This window comes from Paramisgurnus dabryanus, chromosome 9 (assembly GCF_030506205.2).
Source record: "Paramisgurnus dabryanus chromosome 9, PD_genome_1.1, whole genome shotgun sequence".
NCBI lineage: Eukaryota > Metazoa > Chordata > Actinopteri > Cypriniformes > Cobitidae > Paramisgurnus > Paramisgurnus dabryanus.
In genome coordinates, this window is record NC_133345.1 from 1,178,391 (window position 1) to 1,202,429 (window position 24,039).

The window sequence follows — 24,039 nt, forward strand, 5'->3', positions numbered from 1 at the left end:
TCAAAATATTTTCTGTTGTGTTAATCAGACAAAAACTAATGCATACAGGTTTAAAACAACACAAGGATGAGTAAATTATGAAATAATTTTCATTTAACCTATAAAATTCCATCATTTTTTTATTCCTACTATGGGAGTCAATGGTCACTATCTGCTGTGGGTTTACCATCATTCCTCAAAATATTTTCTTTTGTGTTAATCAGAAAAAAACTAATGCATAAATGTTTAAAACAACACCAGGTTGAGTAAATTATGAAAGAATTTTCATTGTACCTATAAAATTCCATCATTTTTTTATTCCTACTATGGGAGTCAATGGTCACTATCTGCTGTGGGTTTACCATCATTCCTCAAAATATTTTCTTTTGTGTTAATCAGAAAAAAACTAATGCATACAGGTTTAAAACAACACAAGGATGAGTACATTTTGAAATAATTTTCATTTAACCTATAAAATTCCATCATTTTTTTATTCCTACTATGGGAGTCAATGGTCACTATCTGCTGTGGGTTTACCATCATTCCTCAAAATATTTTCTTTTGTGTTAATCAGAAAAAAACTAATGGATAAATGTTTAAAACAACACGAGGATGAGTAAATTATGAAAGAATTTTCATTGTACATATAAAATTCCATCATTTTTTTATTCCTACTATGGGAGTCAATGGTCACTATCTGCTGTGGGTTTACCATCATTCCTCAAAATATTTTTTTTGTGTTAATCAGAAAAAAAATAATGCATACAGGTTTAAAACAACACGAGGATGAGTAAATTATGAAAGAATTTTCATTGAACTTATAAAATTCCATCATTTTTTTATTCCTACTATGGGAGTCAATGGTCACTATCTGCTGTGGGTTTACCATCATTCCTCAAAATATTTTCTTTTGTGTTAATCAGAAAAAACTAATGTATACAGGTTTAAAATAACACAAGGATGAGTAAATTATGAAAGAATTTTCATTGAACCTATAAAATTCCATCATTTTTTTATTCTTACTATGGGAGTCAATGGTCACTATCTGCTGTGGGTTTACTATCATTCCTCAAAATATTTTCTTTTGTGTTAATCAGAAAAAAAATAATGCATAAATGTTTAAAACAACACGAGGATGAGTAAATTATGAAAGAATTTTCATTGAACCTATAAAATTCCATCATTTTTTTATTCCTACTATGGGAGTCAATGGTCACTATCTGCTGTGGGTTTACCATCATTCCTAAAAATATTTTCTTTTTGTGTTAATCAGAAAAAAACTAATGCATACAGGTTTAAAACAACACAAGGATGAGTAATTTATGAAAGAATTTTCATTGTACCTATAAAATTCCATCATTTTTTTATTCCTACTATGGGAGTCAATGGTCACTATCTGCTGTGGGTTTACCATCATTCCTCAAAATATTTTTTTTGTGTTAATCAGAAAAAAACTAATGCATACAGGTTTAAAACAACACGAGGATGAGTAAATTATGAAAGAATTTTCATTGAACTTATAAAATTCCATCATTTTTTTATTCCTACTATGGGAGTCAATGGTCACTATCTGCTGTGGGTTTACCATCATTCCTCAAAATATTTTCTTTTGTGTTAATCAGAAAAAACTAATGTATACAGGTTTAAAATAACACAAGGATGAGTAAATTATGAAAGAATTTTCATTGAACCTATAAAATTCCATCATTTTTTTATTCCTACTATGGGAGTCAATGGTCACTATCTGCTGTGGGTTTACCATCATTCCTAAAAATATTTTCTTTTTGTGTTAATCAGAAAAAAACTAATGCATACAGGTTTAAAACAACACAAGGATGAGTAAATTATGAAAGAATTTTCATTGAACCTATAAAATTCCATCATTTTTTTAATCTTACTATGGGAGTCAATGGTCACTATCTGCTGTGGGTTTACCATCATTCCTCAAAATATTTTCTTTTGTGTTAATCAGAAAAAAACTAATGCATACAGGTTAAAAACAACACAAGGATGAGTAAATTTTGAAATAATTTTCATTTAACCTATAAAATTCCATTATTTTTTATTCCTACTATGGGAGTCAATGGTCACTATCTGCTGTGGGTTTACCATCATTCCTAAAAATATTTTCTTTTTGTGTTAATCAGAAAAAAACTAATGCATACAGGTTTAAAACAACACAAGGATGAGTAAATTATGAAAGAATTTTCATTGAACCTATAAAATTCCATCATTTTTTTATTCCTACTATGGGAGTCAATGGTCACTATCTGCTGTGAGTTTACCATCATTCCTCAAAATATTTTCTTTTGTGTTAATCAGAAAAAAACTAATGCATAAATGTTTAAAACAACACGAGGATGAGTAAATTATGAAAGAATTTTCATTGAACCTATAAAATTCCATCATTTTTTTATTCCTATTATGGGAGTCAATGGTCACTATCTGCGGTGGGTTTACCATCATTCCTAAAAATATTTTCTTTTTGTGTTAATCAGAAAAAAACTAATGCATACAGGTTTAAAACAACACAAGGATGAGTAAATTATGAAAGAATTTTCATTGAACCTATAAAATTCCATCATTTTTTTATTCCTACTATGGGAGTCAATGGTCACTATCTGCTGTGGGTTTACCATCATTATTCAAAATATTTTCTTTTGTGTTAATCAGAAAAAAACTAATGCATACAGGTTTAAAACAACACAAGGATGAGTAAATTATGAAAGAATTTTTATTGAACCTATAAAAATCCATCATTTTTTTAATCCTACTATGGGAGTCAATGGTAACTTTCTGCTGTGGGTTTACCATCATTCCTCAAAATATTTTCTTTTGTGTAAATCAGACAAAAACTAATGCATACAGGTTTAAAACAACACAAGGATGAGTAAATTTTGAAATAATTTTCATTTAACCTATAAAATTCCATCATTTTTTTATTCCTACTATGGGAGTCAATGGTCACTATCTGCTGTGGGTTTACCATCATTCCTCAAAATATTTTCTTTTGTGTTAATCAGAAAAAAACGAATGCATAAATGTTTAAAACAACACGAGGATGAGTAAATTATGAAAGAATTTTCATTGTACATATAAAATTCCATCATTTTTTTATTCCTACTATGGGAGTCAATGGTCACTATCTGCTGTGGGTTTACCATCATTCCTAAAAATATTTTCTTTTTGTGTTAATCAGAAAAAAACTAATGCATACAGGTTTAAAACAACACAAGGATGAGTAAATTATGAAATAATTTTCATTTAACCTATAAAATTCCATCATTTTTTTATTCCTACTATAGGAGTCAATGGTCACTATCTGCTGTGGGTTTACCATCATTCCAAAAAATATTTTCTTTTTGTGTTAATCAGAAAAAAACTAATGCATACAGGTTTAAAACAACACAAGGATGAGTAAATTATGAAATAATTTTCATTTAACCTATAAAATTCCATCATTTTTTTATTCCTACTATGGGAGTCAATGGTCCCTATCTGCTGTGGGTTCACCATCATTCCTCAAAATATTTTCTTTTGTGTTAATCAGAAAAAAACTAATGCATACAGGTTTAAAACAACACAAGGATGAGTAAATTATGAAATAATTTTCATTTAACCTATAAAATTCCATCATTTTTTTATTCCTACTATGGGAGTCAATGGGTACTATCTGCTGTGGGTTTACCATCATTCCTCAAAATATTTTCTTTTGTGTTAATCAGAAAAAAACTAATGCATACAGGTTTAAAACAACACAAGGATGAGTAAATTATGAAAGAATTTTCATTGAACCTATAAAATTCCATCATTTTTTTATTCCTACTATGGGAGTCAATGGTCAATGGAGTCAATGGTCACTATCTGCTGTGGGTTTACCATCATTCCTCAAAATATTTTCTTTTTGTGTTAATCAGAAAAAAACTAATGCATACAGGTTTAAAACAACACAAGGATGAGTAAATTATGAAATAATTTTCATTTAACCTATAAAATTCCATCATTTTTTTATTCCTACTATGGGAGTCAATGGTCACTATCTGCTGTGGGTTTACCATCATTCCAAAAAATATTTTCTTTTTGTGTTAATCAGAAAAAAACTAATGCATACAGGTTTAAAACACCACAAGGATGAGTAAATTATGAAAGAATTTTCATTGAACCTATAAAATTCCATCATTTTTTTATTCCTACTATGGGAGTCAATGGTCACTATCTGCTGTGGGTTTACCATCATTCCTCAAAATATTTTCTTTTGTGTTAATCAGACAAAAACTAATGCATACAGGTTTAAAACAACACAAGGATGAGTAAATTATGAAATAATTTTCATTTAACCTATAAAATTCCATCATTTTTTTATTCCTACTATGGGAGTCAATGGTCCCTATCTGCTGTGGGTTCACCATCATTCCTCAAAATATTTTCTTTTGTGTTAATCAGAAAAAAACTATTGCATACAGGTTTAAAACAACACAAGGATGAGTAAATTTTGAAATAATTTTCATTTAACCTATAAAATTCCATCATTTTTTTATTCCTACTATGGGAGTAAATGGTCACTATCTGCTGTGGGTTTACCATCATTCCTCAAAATATTCTCTTTTGTGTTAATCAGAAAAAAACTAATGCATACAGGTTTAAAACAACACAAGGATGAGTAAATTATGAAATAATTTTCATTTAACCTATAAAAATCCATAATTTTTTTAATCCTACTATGGGAGTCAATGGTCACTATCTGCTGTGGGTTTACCATCATTCCTCAAAATATTTTCTGTTGTGTTAATCAGACAAAAACTAATGCATACAGGTTTAAAACAACACAAGGATGAGTAAATTATGAAATAATTTTCATTTAACCTATAAAATTCCATCATTTTTTTATTCCTACTATGGGAGTCAATGGTCACTATCTGCTGTGGGTTTACCATCATTCCTCAAAATATTTTCTTTTGTGTTAATCAGAAAAAAACTAATGCATAAATGTTTAAAACAACACCAGGTTGAGTAAATTATGAAAGAATTTTCATTGTACCTATAAAATTCCATCATTTTTTTATTCCTACTATGGGAGTCAATGGTCACTATCTGCTGTGGGTTTACCATCATTCCTCAAAATATTTTCTTTTGTGTTAATCAGAAAAAAACTAATGCATACAGGTTTAAAACAACACAAGGATGAGTACATTTTGAAATAATTTTCATTTAACCTATAAAATTCCATCATTTTTTTATTCCTACTATGGGAGTCAATGGTCACTATCTGCTGTGGGTTTACCATCATTCCTCAAAATATTTTCTTTTGTGTTAATCAGAAAAAAACTAATGGATAAATGTTTAAAACAACACGAGGATGAGTAAATTATGAAAGAATTTTCATTGTACATATAAAATTCCATCATTTTTTTATTCCTACTATGGGAGTCAATGGTCACTATCTGCTGTGGGTTTACCATCATTCCTCAAAATATTTTTTTTGTGTTAATCAGAAAAAAAATAATGCATACAGGTTTAAAACAACACGAGGATGAGTAAATTATGAAAGAATTTTCATTGAACTTATAAAATTCCATCATTTTTTTATTCCTACTATGGGAGTCAATGGTCACTATCTGCTGTGGGTTTACCATCATTCCTCAAAATATTTTCTTTTGTGTTAATCAGAAAAAACTAATGTATACAGGTTTAAAATAACACAAGGATGAGTAAATTATGAAAGAATTTTCATTGAACCTATAAAATTCCATCATTTTTTTATTCTTACTATGGGAGTCAATGGTCACTATCTGCTGTGGGTTTACTATCATTCCTCAAAATATTTTCTTTTGTGTTAATCAGAAAAAAAATAATGCATAAATGTTTAAAACAACACGAGGATGAGTAAATTATGAAAGAATTTTCATTGAACCTATAAAATTCCATCATTTTTTTATTCCTACTATGGGAGTCAATGGTCACTATCTGCTGTGGGTTTACCATCATTCCTAAAAATATTTTCTTTTTGTGTTAATCAGAAAAAAACTAATGCATACAGGTTTAAAACAACACAAGGATGAGTAATTTATGAAAGAATTTTCATTGAACCTATAAAATTCCATCATTTTTTTATTCCTACTATGGTAGTCAATGGTCACTATCTGCTGTGGGTTTACCATCATTCCTCAAAATATTTTCTTTTGTGTTAATCAGACAAAAACTAATGCATACAGGTTTAAAACAACACAAGGATGACTAAATTATGAAAGAATTTTCATTTAACCTATAAAATTCCATCATTTTTTTATTCCTACTATGGGAGTCAATGGTCACTATCTGCTGTGGGTTTACCATCATTCCTCAAAATATTTTCTTTTGTGTTAATCAGAAAAAAACTAATGCATAAATGTTTAAAACAACACGAGGATGAGTAAATTATGAAAGAATTTTCATTGTACCTATAAAATTCCATCATTTTTTTATTCCTACTATGGGAGTCAATGGTCACTATCTGCTGTGGGTTTACCATCATTCCTCAAAATATTTTCTTTTGTGTTAATCAGAAAAAAACTAATGCATACAGGTTTAAAACAACACAAGGATGAGTAAATTATGAAATAATTTTCATTTAACCTATAAAATTCCATCATTTTTTTATTCCTACTATGGGAGTCAATGGTCACTATCTGCTGTGGGTTTACCATCATTCCTCAAAATATTTTCTTTTGCGTTAATCAGAAAAAAACTAATGCATACAGGTTTAAAACAACACAAGGATGAGTAAATTATGAAAGAATTTTCATTGAACCTATAAAATTCCATCATTTTTTTATTCCTACTATGGGAGTCAATGGTCAATGGAGTCAATGGTCACTATCTGCTGTGGGTTTACCATCATTCCTCAAAATATTTTCTTTTTGTGTTAATCAGAAAAAAACTAATGCATACAGGTTTAAAACAACACAAGGATGAGTAAATTATGAAATAATTTTCATTTAACCTATAAAATTCCATCATTTTTTTATTCCTACTATGGGAGTCAATGGTCACTATCTGCTGTGGGTTTACCATCATTCCAAAAAATATTTTCTTTTTGTGTTAATCAGAAAAAAACTAATGCATACAGGTTTAAAACACCACAAGGATGAGTAAATTATGAAAGAATTTTCATTGAACCTATAAAATTCCATCATTTTTTTATTCCTACTATGGGAGTCAATGGTCACTATCTGCTGTGGGTTTACCATCATTCCTCAAAATATTTTCTTTTGTGTTAATCAGACAAAAACTAATGCATACAGGTTTAAAACAACACAAGGATGAGTAAATTATGAAATAATTTTCATTTAACCTATAAAATTCCATCATTTTTTTATTCCTACTATGGGAGTCAATGGTCCCTATCTGCTGTGGGTTCACCATCATTCCTCAAAATATTTTCTTTTGTGTTAATCAGAAAAAAACTAATGCATACAGGTTTAAAACAACACAAGGATGAGTAAATTTTGAAATAATTTTCATTTAACCTATAAAATTCCATCATTTTTTTATTCCTACTATGGGAGTAAATGGTCACTATCTGCTGTGGGTTTACCATCATTCCTCAAAATATTCTCTTTTGTGTTAATCAGAAAAAAACTAATGCATACAGGTTTAAAACAACACAAGGATGAGTAAATTATGAAATAATTTTCATTTAACCTATAAAAATCCATAATTTTTTTAATCCTACTATGGGAGTCAATGGTCACTATCTGCTGTGGGTTTACCATCATTCCTCAAAATATTTTCTGTTGTGTTAATCAGACAAAAACTAATGCATACAGGTTTAAAACAACACAAGGATGAGTAAATTATGAAATAATTTTCATTTAACCTATAAAATTCCATCATTTTTTTATTCCTACTATGGGAGTCAATGGTCACTATCTGCTGTGGGTTTACCATCATTCCTCAAAATATTTTCTTTTGTGTTAATCAGAAAAAAACTAATGCATAAATGTTTAAAACAATACCAGGTTGAGTAAATTATGAAAGAATTTTCATTGTACCTATAAAATTCCATCATTTTTTTATTCCTACTATGGGAGTCAATGGTCACTATCTGCTGTGGGTTTACCATCATTCCTCAAAATATTTTCTTTTGTGTTAATCAGAAAAAAACTAATGCATACAGGTTTAAAACAACACAAGGATGAGTACATTTTGAAATAATTTTCATTTAACCTATAAAATTCCATCATTTTTTTATTCCTACTATGGGAGTCAATGGTCACTATCTGCTGTGGGTTTACCATCATTCCTCAAAATATTTTCTTTTGTGTTAATCAGAAAAAAACTAATGGATAAATGTTTAAAACAACACGAGGATGAGTAAATTATGAAAGAATTTTCATTGTACATATAAAATTCCATCATTTTTTTATTCCTACTATGGGAGTCAATGGTCACTATCTGCTGTGGGTTTACCATCATTCCTCAAAATATTTTTTTTGTGTTAATCAGAAAAAAAATAATGCATACAGGTTTAAAACAACACGAGGATGAGTAAATTATGAAAGAATTTTCATTGAACTTATAAAATTCCATCATTTTTTTATTCCTACTATGGGAGTCAATGGTCACTATCTGCTGTGGGTTTACCATCATTCCTCAAAATATTTTCTTTTGTGTTAATCAGAAAAAACTAATGTATACAGGTTTAAAATAACACAAGGATGAGTAAATTATGAAAGAATTTTCATTGAACCTATAAAATTCCATCATTTTTTTATTCTTACTATGGGAGTCAATGGTCACTATCTGCTGTGGGTTTACTATCATTCCTCAAAATATTTTCTTTTGTGTTAATCAGAAAAAAAATAATGCATAAATGTTTAAAACAACACGAGGATGAGTAAATTATGAAAGAATTTTCATTGAACCTATAAAATTCCATCATTTTTTTATTCCTACTATGGGAGTCAATGGTCACTATCTGCTGTGGGTTTACCATCATTCCTAAAAATATTTTCTTTTTGTGTTAATCAGAAAAAAACTAATGCATACAGGTTTAAAACAACACAAGGATGAGTAATTTATGAAAGAATTTTCATTGAACCTATAAAATTCCATCATTTTTTTATTCCTACTATGGTAGTCAATGGTCACTATCTGCTGTGGGTTTACCATCATTCCTCAAAATATTTTCTTTTGTGTTAATCAGACAAAAACTAATGCATACAGGTTTAAAACAACACAAGGATGACTAAATTATGAAAGAATTTTCATTTAACCTATAAAATTCCATCATTTTTTTATTCCTACTATGGGAGTCAATGGTCACTATCTGCTGTGGGTTTACCATCATTCCTCAAAATATTTTCTTTTGTGTTAATCAGAAAAAAACTAATGCATAAATGTTTAAAACAACACGAGGATGAGTAAATTATGAAAGAATTTTCATTGTACCTATAAAATTCCATCATTTTTTTATTCCTACTATGGGAGTCAATGGTCACTATCTGCTGTGGGTTTACCATCATTCCTCAAAATATTTTCTTTTGTGTTAATCAGAAAAAAACTAATGCATACAGGTTTAAAACAACACAAGGATGAGTAAATTATGAAATAATTTTCATTTAACCTATAAAATTCCATCATTTTTTTATTCCTACTATGGGAGTCAATGGTCACTATCTGCTGTGGGTTTACCATCATTCCTCAAAATATTTTCTTTTGTGTTAATCAGAAAAAAACTAATGCATACAGGTTTAAAACAACACAAGGATGAGTAAATTATGAAAGAATTTTCATTGAACCTATAAAATTCCATCATTTTTTTATTCCTACTATGGGAGTCAATGGTCAATGGAGTCAATGGTCACTATCTGCTGTGGGTTTACCATCATTCCTCAAAATATTTTCTTTTTGTGTTAATCAGAAAAAAACTAATGCATACAGGTTTAAAACAACACAAGGATGAGTAAATTATGAAATAATTTTCATTTAACCTATAAAATTCCATCATTTTTTTATTCCTACTATGGGAGTCAATGGTCACTATCTGCTGTGGGTTTACCATCATTCCAAAAAATATTTTCTTTTTGTGTTAATCAGAAAAAAACTAATGCATACAGGTTTAAAACACCACAAGGATGAGTAAATTATGAAAGAATTTTCATTGAACCTATAAAATTCCATCATTTTTTTATTCCTACTATGGGAGTCAATGGTCACTATCTGCTGTGGGTTTACCATCATTCCTCAAAATATTTTCTTTTGTGTTAATCAGACAAAAACTAATGCATACAGGTTTAAAACAACACAAGGATGAGTAAATTATGAAATAATTTTCATTTAACCTATAAAATTCCATCATTTTTTTATTCCTACTATGGGAGTCAATGGTCCCTATCTGCTGTGGGTTCACCATCATTCCTCAAAATATTTTCTTTTGTGTTAATCAGAAAAAAACTAATGCATACAGGTTTAAAACAACACAAGGATGAGTAAATTTTGAAATAATTTTCATTTAACCTATAAAATTCCATCATTTTTTTATTCCTACTATGGGAGTAAATGGTCACTATCTGCTGTGGGTTTACCATCATTCCTCAAAATATTCTCTTTTGTGTTAATCAGAAAAAAACTAATGCATACAGGTTTAAAACAACACAAGGATGAGTAAATTATGAAATAATTTTCATTTAACCTATAAAAATCCATAATTTTTTTAATCCTACTATGGGAGTCAATGGTCACTATCTGCTGTGGGTTTACCATCATTCCTCAAAATATTTTCTGTTGTGTTAATCAGACAAAAACTAATGCATACAGGTTTAAAACAACACAAGGATGAGTAAATTATGAAATAATTTTCATTTAACCTATAAAATTCCATCATTTTTTTATTCCTACTATGGGAGTCAATGGTCACTATCTGCTGTGGGTTTACCATCATTCCTCAAAATATTTTCTTTTGTGTTAATCAGAAAAAAACTAATGCATAAATGTTTAAAACAACACCAGGTTGAGTAAATTATGAAAGAATTTTCATTGTACCTATAAAATTCCATCATTTTTTTATTCCTACTATGGGAGTCAATGGTCACTATCTGCTGTGGGTTTACCATCATTCCTCAAAATATTTTCTTTTGTGTTAATCAGAAAAAAACTAATGCATACAGGTTTAAAACAACACAAGGATGAGTACATTTTGAAATAATTTTCATTTAACCTATAAAATTCCATCATTTTTTTATTCCTACTATGGGAGTCAATGGTCACTATCTGCTGTGGGTTTACCATCATTCCTCAAAATATTTTCTTTTGTGTTAATCAGAAAAAAACTAATGGATAAATGTTTAAAACAACACGAGGATGAGTAAATTATGAAAGAATTTTCATTGTACATATAAAATTCCATCATTTTTTTATTCCTACTATGGGAGTCAATGGTCACTATCTGCTGTGGGTTTACCATCATTCCTCAAAATATTTTTTTTGTGTTAATCAGAAAAAAAATAATGCATACAGGTTTAAAACAACACGAGGATGAGTAAATTATGAAAGAATTTTCATTGAACTTATAAAATTCCATCATTTTTTTATTCCTACTATGGGAGTCAATGGTCACTATCTGCTGTGGGTTTACCATCATTCCTCAAAATATTTTCTTTTGTGTTAATCAGAAAAAACTAATGTATACAGGTTTAAAATAACACAAGGATGAGTAAATTATGAAAGAATTTTCATTGAACCTATAAAATTCCATCATTTTTTTATTCCTACTATGGGAGTCAATGGTCAATGGAGTCAATGGTCACTATCTGCTGTGGGTTTACCATCATTCCTCAAAATATTTTCTTTTTGTGTTAATCAGAAAAAAACTAATGCATACAGGTTTAAAACAACACAAGGATGAGTAAATTATGAAATAATTTTCATTTAACCTATAAAATTCCATCATTTTTTTATTCCTACTATGGGAGTCAATGGTCACTATCTGCTGTGGGTTTACCATCATTCCAAAAAATATTTTCTTTTTGTGTTAATCAGAAAAAAACTAATGCATACAGGTTTAAAACACCACAAGGATGAGTAAATTATGAAAGAATTTTCATTGAACCTATAAAATTCCATCATTTTTTTATTCCTACTATGGGAGTCAATGGTCACTATCTGCTGTGGGTTTACCATCATTCCTCAAAATATTTTCTTTTGTGTTAATCAGACAAAAACTAATGCATACAGGTTTAAAACAACACAAGGATGAGTAAATTATGAAATAATTTTCATTTAACCTATAAAATTCCATCATTTTTTTATTCCTACTATGGGAGTCAATGGTCCCTATCTGCTGTGGGTTCACCATCATTCCTCAAAATATTTTCTTTTGTGTTAATCAGAAAAAAACTAATGCATACAGGTTTAAAACAACACAAGGATGAGTAAATTTTGAAATAATTTTCATTTAACCTATAAAATTCCATCATTTTTTTATTCCTACTATGGGAGTAAATGGTCACTATCTGCTGTGGGTTTACCATCATTCCTCAAAATATTCTCTTTTGTGTTAATCAGAAAAAAACTAATGCATACAGGTTTAAAACAACACAAGGATGAGTAAATTATGAAATAATTTTCATTTAACCTATAAAAATCCATAATTTTTTTAATCCTACTATGGGAGTCAATGGTCACTATCTGCTGTGGGTTTACCATCATTCCTCAAAATATTTTCTGTTGTGTTAATCAGACAAAAACTAATGCATACAGGTTTAAAACAACACAAGGATGAGTAAATTATGAAATAATTTTCATTTAACCTATAAAATTCCATCATTTTTTTATTCCTACTATGGGAGTCAATGGTCACTATCTGCTGTGGGTTAACCATCATTCCTCAAAATATTTTCTTTTGTGTTAATCAGAAAAAAACTAATGCATAAATGTTTAAAACAACACCAGGTTGAGTAAATTATGAAAGAATTTTCATTGTACCTATAAAATTCCATCATTTTTTTATTCCTACTATGGGAGTCAATGGTCACTATCTGCTGTGGGTTTACCATCATTCCTCAAAATATTTTCTTTTGTGTTAATCAGAAAAAAACTAATGCATACAGGTTTAAAACAACACAAGGATGAGTACATTTTGAAATAATTTTCATTTAACCTATAAAATTCCATCATTTTTTTATTCCTACTATGGGAGTCAATGGTCACTATCTGCTGTGGGTTTACCATCATTCCTCAAAATATTTTCTTTTGTGTTAATCAGAAAAAAACTAATGGATAAATGTTTAAAACAACACGAGGATGAGTAAATTATGAAAGAATTTTCATTGTACATATAAAATTCCATCATTTTTTTATTCCTACTATGGGAGTCAATGGTCACTATCTGCTGTGGGTTTACCATCATTCCTCAAAATATTTTTTTTGTGTTAATCAGAAAAAAAATAATGCATACAGGTTTAAAACAACACGAGGATGAGTAAATTATGAAAGAATTTTCATTGAACTTATAAAATTCCATCATTTTTTTATTCCTACTATGGGAGTCAATGGTCACTATCTGCTGTGGGTTTACCATCATTCCTCAAAATATTTTCTTTTGTGTTAATCAGAAAAAACTAATGTATACAGGTTTAAAATAACACAAGGATGAGTAAATTATGAAAGAATTTTCATTGAATCTATAAAATTCCATCATTTTTTTATTCTTACTATGGGAGTCAATGGTCACTATCTGCTGTGGGTTTACTATCATTCCTCAAAATATTTTCTTTTGTGTTAATCAGAAAAAAAATAATGCATAAATGTTTAAAACAACACGAGGATGAGTAAATTATGAAAGAATTTTCATTGAACCTATAAAATTCCATCATTTTTTTATTCCTACTATGGGAGTCAATGGTCACTATCTGCTGTGGGTTTACCATCATTCCTAAAAATATTTTCTTTTTGTGTTAATCAGAAAAAAACTAATGCATACAGGTTTAAAACAACACAAGGATGAGTAATTTATGAAAGAATTTTCATTGAACCTATAAAATTCCATCATTTTTTTATTCCTACTATGGTAGTCAATGGTCACTATCTGCTGTGGGTTTACCATCATTCCTCAAAATATTTTCTTTTGTGTTAATCAGACAAAAACTAATGCATACAGGTTTAAAACAACACAAGGATGACTAAATTATGAAAGAATTTTCATTTAACCTATAAAATTCCATCATTTTTTTATTCCTACTATGGGAGTCAATGGTCACTATCTGCTGTGGGTTTACCATCATTCCTCAAAATATTTTCTTTTGTGTTAATCAGAAAAAAACTAATGCATAAATGTTTAAAACAACACGAGGATGAGTAAATTATGAAAGAATTTTCATTGTACCTATAAAATTCCATCATTTTTTTATTCCTACTATGGGAGTCAATGGTCACTATCTGCTGTGGGTTTACCATCATTCCTCAAAATATTTTCTTTTGTGTTAATCAGAAAAAAACTAATGCATACAGGTTTAAAACAACACAAGGATGAGTAAATTATGAAATAATTTTCATTTAACCTATAAAATTCCATCATTTTTTTATTCCTACTATGGGAGTCAATGGTCACTATCTGCTGTGGGTTTACCATCATTCCTCAAAATATTTTCTTTTGTGTTAATCAGAAAAAACTAATGTATACAGTTTTAAAATAACACAAGGATGAGTAAATTATGAAAGAATTTTCATTGAACCTATAAAATTCCATCATTTTTTTATTCCCACTATGGGAGTCAATGGTCACTATCTGCTGTGGGTTTACCATCATTCCTAAAAATATTTTCTTTTTGTGTTAATCAGAAAAAAACTAATGCATACAGGTTTAAAACAACACAAGGATGAGTAAATTATGAAAGAATTTTCATTGAACCTATAAAATTCCATCATTTTTTTATTCCTACTATGGGAGTCAATGGTCACTATCTGCTGTGGGTTTACCATCATTCCTCAAAATATTTTCTTTTGTGTTAATCAGAAAAAAACTAATGCATAAATGTTTAAAACAACACGAGGATGAGTAAATTATGAAAGAATTTTCATTGAACTTATAAAATTCCATCATTCTTTTATTCCTACTATGGGAGTCAATGGTCACTATCTGCTGTGGGTTTACCATCATTCCTCAAAATATTTTCTTATGTGTTAATCAGAAAAAACTAATGTATACAGTTTTAAAATAACACAAGGATGAGTAAATTATGAAAGAATTTTCATTGAACCTATAAAATTCCATCATTTTTTTATTCCCACTATGGGAGTCAATGGTCACTATCTGCTGTGGGTTTACCATCATTCCTAAAAATATTTTCTTTTTGTGTTAATCAGAAAAAAACTAATGCATACAGGTTTAAAACAACACAAGGATGAGTAAAATTATGAAAGAATTTTCATTGAACCTATAAAATTCCATCATTTTTTTATTCCTACTATGGGAGTCAATGGTCACTATCTGCTGTGGGTTTACCATCATTCCTCAAAATATTTTCTTTTGTGTTAATCAGAAAAAAACTAATGCATAAATGTTTAAAACAACACGAGGATGAGTAAATTATGAAAGAATTTTCATTGAACCTATAAAATTCCATCATTTTTTTATTCCCACTATGGGAGTCAATGGTCACTATCTGCTGTGGGTTTACCATCATTCCTAAAAATATTTTCTTTTTGTGTTAATCAGAAAAAAACTAATGCATACAGGTTTAAAACAACACAAGAATGAGTAAATTATGAAAGAATTTTCATTGAACCTATAAAATTCCATCATTTTTTTATTCCTACTATGGGAGTCAATGGTCACTATCTGCTGTGGGTTTACCATCATTCCTCAAAATATTTTCTTTTGTGTTAATCAGAAAAAAACTAATGCATAAATGTTTAAAACAACACGAGGATGAGTAAATTATGAAAGAATTTTCATTGAACCTATAAAAATCCATCATTTTTTTAATCCTACTATGGGAGTCAATGGTCACTATCTGCTGTGGGTTTACCATCATTCCTCAAAATATTTTATTTTGTGTTAATCAGAAAAAACTAATGTATACAGGTTTAAAATAACACAAGGATGAGTAAATTTTGAAATAATTTTCATTTAACCTATTAAATTCCATCATTTTTTTTATTCCTACTATGGGAGTCAATGGTCACTATCTGCTGTGGGTTTACCATCATTCCTCAAAATATTTTCTTTTGTGTTAATCAGAAAAAAACTAATGCATAAATGTTTAAAACAACACGAGGATGAGTAAATTATGAAAGAATTTTCATTGTACCTATAAAATTCCATCATTTTTTTATTCCTACTATGGGAGTCAATGGTCACTATCTGCTGTGGGTTTACCATCATTCCTCAAAATATTTTTTTTGTGTTAATCAGAAAAAAACTAATGCATACAGGTTTAAAACAACACGAGGATGAGTAAATTATGAAAGAATTTTCATTGAACTTATAAAATTCCATCATTTTTTTATTCCTACTATGGGAGTCAATGGTCACTATCTGCTGTGGGTTTACCATCATTCCTCAAAATATTTTATTTTGTGTTAATCAGAAAAAACTAATGTATACAGGTTTAAAATAACACAAGGATGAGTAAATTATGAAAGAATTTTCATTGAACCTATAAAATTCCATCATTTTTTTATTCCCACTATGGGAGTCAATGGTCACTATCTGCTGTGGGTTTACCATCATTCCTAAAAATATTTTCTTTTTGTGTTAATCAGAAAAAAACTAATGCATACAGGTTTAAAACAACACAAGGATGAGTAAATTATGAAAGAATTTTCATTGAACCTATAAAATTCCATCATTTTTTTATTCCTACTATGGGAGTCAATGGTCACTATCTGCTGTGGGTTTACCATCATTCCTCAAAATATTTTCTTTTGTGTTAATCAGAAAAAAACTAATGCATAAATGTTTAAAACAACACGAGGATGAGTAAATTATGAAAGAATTTTCATTGAACCTATAAAAATCCATCATTTTTTTAATCTTACTATGGGAGTCAATGGTCACTATCTGCTGTGGGTTTACCATCATTCCTCAAAATATTTTATTTTGTGTTATTCAGAAAAAACTAATGTATACAGGTTTAAAATAACACAAGGATGAGTAAATTATGAAAGAATTTTCATTGAACCTATAAAATTCCATAATTTTTTTATTCTTACTATGGGAGTCAATGGTCACTATCTGCTGTGGGTTTACTATCATTCCTCAAAATATTTTCTTTTGTGTTAATCAGAAAAAAACTAATGCATAAATGTTTAAAACAACACGAGGATGAGTAAATTATGAAAGAATTTTCATTGAACCTATAAAATTCCATCATTTTTTTATTCCTACTATGGGAGTCAATGGTCACTATCTGCTGTGGGTTTACCATCATTCCTAAAAATATTTTCTTTTTGTGTTAATCAGAAAAAAACTAATGCATACAGGTTTAAAACAACACAAGGATGAGTAAATTATGAAAGAATTTTCATTGAACCTATAAAATTCCATCATTTTTTTATTCCTACTATGGGAGTCAATGGTCACTATCTGCTGTGGGTTTACCATCATTCCTCAAAATATTTTCTTTTGTGTTAATCAGAAAAAAACTAATGCATACAGGTTTAAAACAACACAAGGATGAGTAAATTATGAAAGAATTTTCATTGAACCTATAAAATTCCATCATTTTTTTATTCCTACTATGGGAGTCAATGGTCACTATCTGCTGTGGGTTTACCATCATTCCTCAAAATATTTTCTTTTGTGTTAATCAGAAAAAACCAATGCATACAGGTTTAAAACAACACAAGGATGAGTAAATTATGAAAGAATTTTCATTGAACCTATAAAAATCCATCATTTTTTTAATCCTACTATGGGAGTCAATGGTAACTTTCTGCTGTGGGTTTACCATCATTCCTCAAAATATTTTATTTTGTGTTAATCAGAAAAAAACTAATGCATACAGGTTTAAAACAACACAAGGATGAGTAAATTATGAAATAATTTTCATTTAACCTATAAAATTCCATCATTTTTTTATTCCTACTATGGGAGTCAATGGTCCCTATCTGCTGTGGGTTTACCATCATTCCTCAAAATATTTTCTTTTGTGTTAATCAGAAAAAAACTAATGCATACAGGTTTAAAACAACACAAGGATGAGTAAATTTTGAAATAATTTTCATTTAACCTATAAAATTCCATCATTTTTTATTCCTACTATGGGAGTCAATGGTCACTATCTGCTGTGGGTTTACTATCATTCCTCAAAATATTTTCTTTTGTGTTAATCAGAAAAAAACTAATGCATACAGGTTTAAAACAACATAAGGATGAGTAAATTATGAAAGAATTTTCATTTAACCTATAAAATTCCATCATTTTTTATTCCTACTATGGGAGTCAATGGTCACTATCTGCTGTGGGTTTACCATCATTCCTCAAAATATTTTATTTTGTGTTAATCAGAAAAAACTAATGTATACAGGTTTAAAATAACACAAGGATGGGTAAATTATGAAAGAATTTTCATTGAACCTATAAAAATCCATCATTTTTTTAATCCTACTATGGGAGTCAATGGTCACTATCTGCTGTGGGTTTACCATCATTCCTCAAAATATTTTATTTTGTGTTAATCAGAAAAAACTAATGTATACAGGTTTAAAATAACACAAGGATGAGTAAATTTTGAAATAATTTTCATTTAACCTATTAAATTCCATCATTTTTTTTATTCCTACTATGGGAGTCAATGGTCACTATCTGCTGTGGGTTTACCATCATTCCTCAAAATATTTTCTTTTGTGTTAATCAGAAAAAAACTAATGCATAAATGTTTAAAACAACACGAGGATGAGTAAATTATGAAAGAATTTTCATTGTACCTATAAAATTCCATCATTTTTTTATTCCTACTATGGGAGTCAATGGTCACTATCTGCTGTGGGTTTACCATCATTCCTCAAAATATTTTTTTTGTGTTAATCAGAAAAAAACTAATGCATACAGGTTTAAAACAACACGAGGATGAGTAAATTATGAAAGAATTTTCATTGAACTTATAAAATTCCATCATTTTTTTATTCCTACTATGGGAGTCAATGGTCACTATCTGCTGTGGGTTTACCATCATTCCTCAAAATATTTTATTTTGTGTTAATCAGAAAAAACTAATGTATACAGGTTTAAAATAACACAAGGATGAGTAAATTATGAAAGAATTTTCATTGAACCTATAAAATTCCATCATTTTTTTATTCCCACTATGGGAGTCAATGGTCACTATCTGCTGTGGGTTTACCATCATTCCTAAAAATATTTTCTTTTTGTGTTAATCAGAAAAAAACTAATGCATACAGGTTTAAAACAACACAAGGATGAGTAAATTATGAAAGAATTTTCATTGAACCTATAAAATTCCATCATTTTTTTATTCCTACTATGGGAGTCAATGGTCACTATCTGCTGTGGGTTTACCATCATTCCTCAAAATATTTTCTTTTGTGTTAATCAGAAAAAAACTAATGCATAAATGTTTAAAACAACACGAGGATGAGTAAATTATGAAAGAATTTTCATTGAACCTATAAAAATCCATCATTTTTTTAATCTTACTATGGGAGTCAATGGTCACTATCTGCTGTGGGTTTACCATCATTCCTCAAAATATTTTATTTTGTGTTATTCAGAAAAAACTAATGTATACAGGTTTAAAATAACACAAGGATGAGTAAATTATGAAAGAATTTTCATTGAACCTATAAAATTCCATAATTTTTTTATTCTTACTATGGGAGTCAATGGTCACTATCTGCTGTGGGTTTACTATCATTCCTCAAAATATTTTCTTTTGTGTTAATCAGAAAAAAACTAATGCATAAATGTTTAAAACAACACGAGGATGAGTAAATTATGAAAGAATTTTCATTGAACCTATAAAATTCCATCATTTTTTTATTCCTACTATGGGAGTCAATGGTCACTATCTGCTGTGGGTTTACCATCATTCCTAAAAATATTTTCTTTTTGTGTTAATCAGAAAAAAACTAATGCATACAGGTTTAAAACAACACAAGGATGAGTAAATTATGAAAGAATTTTCATTGAACCTATAAAATTCCATCATTTTTTTATTCCTACTATGGGAGTCAATGGTCACTATCTGCTGTGGGTTTACCATCATTCCTCAAAATATTTTCTTTTGTGTTAATCAGAAAAAAACTAATGCATACAGGTTTAAAACAACACAAGGATGAGTAAATTATGAAAGAATTTTCATTGAACCTATAAAATTCCATCATTTTTTTATTCCTACTATGGGAGTCAATGGTCACTATCTGCTGTGGGTTTACCATCATTCCTCAAAATATTTTCTTTTGTGTTAATCAGAAAAAACCAATGCATACAGGTTTAAAACAACACAAGGATGAGTAAATTATGAAAGAATTTTCATTGAACCTATAAAAATCCATCATTTTTTTAATCCTACTATGGGAGTCAATGGTAACTTTCTGCTGTGGGTTTACCATCATTCCTCAAAATATTTTATTTTGTGTTAATCAGAAAAAAACTAATGCATACAGGTTTAAAACAACACAAGGATGAGTAAATTATGAAATAATTTTCATTTAACCTATAAAATTCCATCATTTTTTTATTCCTACTATGGGAGTCAATGGTCACTATCTGCTGTGGGTTTACCATCATTCCAAAAAATATTTTCTTTTTGTGTTAATCAGAAAAAAACTAATGCATACAGGTTTAAAACAACACAAGGATGAGTAAATTATGAAAGAATTTTCATTGAACCTATAAAATTCCATCATTTTTTTATTCCTACTATGGGAGTCAATGGTCACTATCTGCTGTGGGTTTACCATCATTCCTCAAAATATTTTCTTTTGTGTTAATCAGAAAAAAACTAATGCATACAGGTTTAAAACAACACAAGGATGAGTAAATTATGAAAGAATTTTCATTGAACCTATAAAAATCCATCATTTTTTTAATCCTACTATGGGAGTCAATGGTAACTTTCTGCTGTGGGTTTACCATCATTCCTCAAAATATTTTCTTTTGTGTTAATCAGACAAAAACTAATGCATACAGGTTTAAAACAACACAAGGATGAGTAAATTATGAAATAATTTTCATTTAACCTATAAAATTCCATCATTTTTTTATTCCTACTATGGGAGTCAATGGTCCCTATCTGCTGTGGGTTTACCATCATTCCTCAAAATATTTTCTTTTGTGTTAATCAGAAAAAAACTAATGCATACAGGTTTAAAACAACACAAGGATGAGTAAATTTTGAAATAATTTTCATTTAACCTATAAAATTCCATCATTTTTTTATTCCTACTATGGGAGTCAATGGTCACTATCTGCTGTGGGTTTACCATCATTCCTCAAAATATTTTCTTTTGTGTTAATCAGAAAAAAACTAATGCATAAATGTTTAAAACAACACGAGGATGAGTAAATTATGAAAGAATTTTCATTGTACCTATAAAATTCCATCATTTTTTTATTCCTACTATGGGAGTCAATGGTCACTATCTGCTGTGGGTTTAACATCATTCCTCAAAATATTTTTTTTGTGTTAATCAGAAAAAAACTAATGCATACAGGTTTAAAACAACACGAGGATGAGTAAATTATGAAAGAATTTTCATTGAACTTATAAAATTCCATCATTTTTTTATTCCTACTATGGGAGTCAATGGTCACTATCTGCTGTGGGTTTACCATCATTCCTCAAAATATTTTCTTTTGTGTTAATCAGAAAAAACTAATGTATACAGTTTTAAAATAACACAAGGATGAGTAAATTATGAAAGAATTTTCATTGAACCTATAAAATTCCATCATTTTTTTATTCCCACTATGGGAGTCAATGGTCACTATCTGCTGTGGGTTTACCATCATTCCTAAAAATATTTTCTTTTTGTGTTAATCAGAAAAAAACTAATGCATACAGGTTTAAAACAACACAAGGATGAGTAAATTATGAAAGAATTTTCATTGAACCTATAAAATTCCATCATTTTTTTATTCCTACTATGGGAGTCAATGGCACTATCTGCTGTGGGTTTACCATCATTCCTCAAAATATTTTCTTTTGTGTTAATCAGAAAAAAACTAATGCATAAATGTTTAAAACAACACGAGGATGAGTAAATTATGAAAGAATTTTCATTGTACCTATAAAATTCCATCATTTTTTTATTCCTACTATGGGAGTCAATGGTCACTATCTGCTGTGGGTTTAACATCATTCCTCAAAATATTTTTTTTGTGTTAATCAGAAAAAAACTAATGCATACAGGTTTATAACAACACTAGGATGAGTAAATTATGAAAGAATTTTCATTGAACTTATAAAATTCCATCATTTTTTATTCCTACTATGGGAGTCAATGGTCACTATCTGCTGTGGGTTTACCATCATTCCTCAAAATATTTTCTTTTGTGTTAATCAGAAAAAACTAATGTATACAGTTTTAAAATAACACAAGGATGAGTAAATTATGAAAGAATTTTCATTGAACCTATAAAATTCCATCATTTTTTTATTCCCACTATGGGAGTCAATGGTCACTATCTGCTGTGGGTTTACCATCATTCCTAAAAATATTTTCTTTTTGTGTTAATCAGAAAAAAACTAATGCATACAGGTTTAAAACAACACAAGGATGAGTAAATTATGAAAGAATTTTCATTGAACCTATAAAATTCCATCATTTTTTTATTCCTACTATGGGAGTCAATGGTCACTATCTGCTGTGGGTTTACCATCATTCCTCAAAATATTTTCTTTTGTGTTAATCAGAAAAAAACTAATGCATAAATGTTTAAAACAACACGAGGATGAGTAAATTATGAAAGAATTTTCATTGAACCTATAAAATTCCATCATTTTTTTATTCCTACTATGGGAGTCAATGGTCACTATCTGCTGTGGGTTTACCATCATTCCTAAAAATATTTTCTTTTTGTGTTAATCAGAAAAAAACTAATGCATACAGGTTTAAAACAACACAAGAATGAGTAAATTATGAAAGAATTTTCATTGAACCTATAAAATTCCATCATTTTTTTATTCCTACTATGGGAGTCAATGGTCACTATCTGCTGTGGGTTTACCATCATTCCTCAAAATATTTTCTTTTGCGTTAATCAGAAAAAAACTAATGCATAAATGTTTAAAACAACACGAGGATGAGTAAATTATGAAAGAATTTTCATTGAACCTATAAAAATCCATCATTTTTTTAATCCTACTATGGGAGTCAATGGTCACTATCTGCTGTGGGTTTACCATCATTCCTCAAAATATTTTATTTTGTGTTAATCAGAAAAAACTAATGTATACAGGTTTAAAATAACACAAGGATGAGTAAATTTTGAAATAATTTTCATTTAACCTATTAAATTCCATCATTTTTTTATTCCTACTATGGGAGTCAATGGTCACTATCTGCTGTGGGTTTACCATCATTCCTCAAAATATTTTCTTTTGTGTTAATCAGAAAAAAACTAATGCATAAATGTTTAAAACAACACGAGGATGAGTAAATTATGAAAGAATTTTCATTGTACCTATAAAATTCCATCATTTTTTTATTCCTACTATGGGAGTCAATGGTCACTATCTGCTGTGGGTTTACCATCATTCCTCAAAATATTTTTTTTGTGTTAATCAGAAAAAAACTAATGCATACAGGTTTAAAACAACACGAGGATGAGTAAATTATGAAAGAATTTTCATTGAACTTATAAAATTCCATCATTTTTTTATTCCTACTATGGGAGTCAATGGTCACTATCTGCTGTGGGTTTACCATCATTCCTCAAAATATTTTATTTTGTGTTAATCAGAAAAAACTAATGTATACAGGTTTAAAATAACACAAGGATGAGTAAATTATGAAAGAATTTTCATTGAACCTATAAAATTCCATCATTTTTTTATTCCCACTATGGGAGTCAATGGTCACTATCTGCTGTGGGTTTACCATCATTCCTAAAAA